The sequence below is a fragment of the Camelus dromedarius genome, chromosome 4, assembly GCF_036321535.1.
Source record: "Camelus dromedarius isolate mCamDro1 chromosome 4, mCamDro1.pat, whole genome shotgun sequence".
NCBI lineage: Eukaryota > Metazoa > Chordata > Mammalia > Artiodactyla > Camelidae > Camelus > Camelus dromedarius.
Window position 1 is genome coordinate 6,281,146 of NC_087439.1, and position 1,393 is coordinate 6,282,538.

General features: G+C 39.2%; 1 pseudogene; it reads right to left on the bottom strand.

Moving 5' to 3' along the window:
* Positions 1-291: 291 nt before the first annotated feature.
* Positions 292-585, bottom strand: LOC105084482 (protein S100-A10-like; annotated as a pseudogene).
* Between the last annotated feature and the right edge of the window lie 808 nt (positions 586-1,393).

Genomic DNA, 1,393 nt, shown 5'->3' on the forward strand with positions numbered 1-1,393 from the left:
TTGTGTGTATACACACACACCATATCTTCTTTTTTTTTCAGAACTGAAAAAGGATTTTGTTTATTGGCAGCAGGAGGATGTAAGCAATATAAAAATTGAAAGCTTATCTGGTTTTAACTGACTTTTCTTTCTCTGCTTCTCCAAGGGGAGTTAGATTTTATTTGTACATTTTCTAAGGGTCCCAATCTGCTCAGGAAATCCTTATACAGGGGGAAGCTGTGGGGCAGATTCCTAAAGTGACCCTTTGGGAGACTTTTTTTTATCAGGGCAGGAGTAATTGCTCAATGCCACCTACTTCTTTCCCTTCGGCTTCATGTGTCCTACAAAAGAGTCATTGCATGCAATGATGAGCCCACTGATTTAGTGAAAAGAAGCTCTGGAAACCATTTTGCCATCTCGTCACTGGTCCAGGTCCTTCATTATTTTGCCCACGGCCAGAGGGTCTTTTTGATTTTCCGAAAATCCAGGGAACTCCTCTTCCATTAGTATTCTCAGGCCCTCCTTTGTTATATAGCCTTTATCCCCAGCAAATTTGTGAAATGTGAACATCATGGTTTCCATGGAATGTTCCATTGCAGGTGGCATTTTGGTGAGGTCTGTTGAAGCCTAGGCAGTAGGCATGGTGGGGCTGGCAGGGACGCGTGGCCAGTGAGCAGATCATTGTGGGCTGGGCGCCTTCCACACCATATCTTCTTAATCCAGTCATCTGTTGATGGGCACTTGGACAGCTTCCATGTTTGGGCTATTGTAAATAGTGGTGTTATGAACATTGGAGTGCATGTATGTTTTTGAATTAGAGTTTTTTCCTTCTGTATATATAATCAGGAGTGGAACTGCTGTATCATGTACTAGTTCAATTTTTAGTTTTTTAAGGAACTTCCATGCTGTTTTCCATAGTGGCTGCATCAATTTGCATTCCCACCAAGTTAGAAGGGTTCCATTTTTTCCATACCCTCTCCTGCATTTATTACTTGTAGACTTTTTGATGATAGCCATTCTGACTAGTGTGAAATGATACCTCATTGTGGTTTTGATACACGTTTCTCTAATAATTAGCAATGTTGAACATCTTTTCATGTACCTATTGGTCACCAGTATGTCTTCTTTGGTGAAATGTTTATTTAGGTCTTCTGCCCTTATTTTGATTGTGTTGTTTGTTTTTGTATTGAGTTGTATGAGTTGTTTGTATATTTTGGAAATTAACCCCTTGTTATCATATCTTTTGCAAATATTTTCTCCCATTCTGTAGGTTGTCTTTTCATTTGGTTTATGGTTTCCTTTGCTGTGCAAAAGCTTTTAAGTTTGATTAGGTCCCGTTTGTTTGATTGTAGGTTTTTGATTTGTGGCTACCAAGGTGTTCATACATTTTGATTCAATTATACCTACTTGCTTT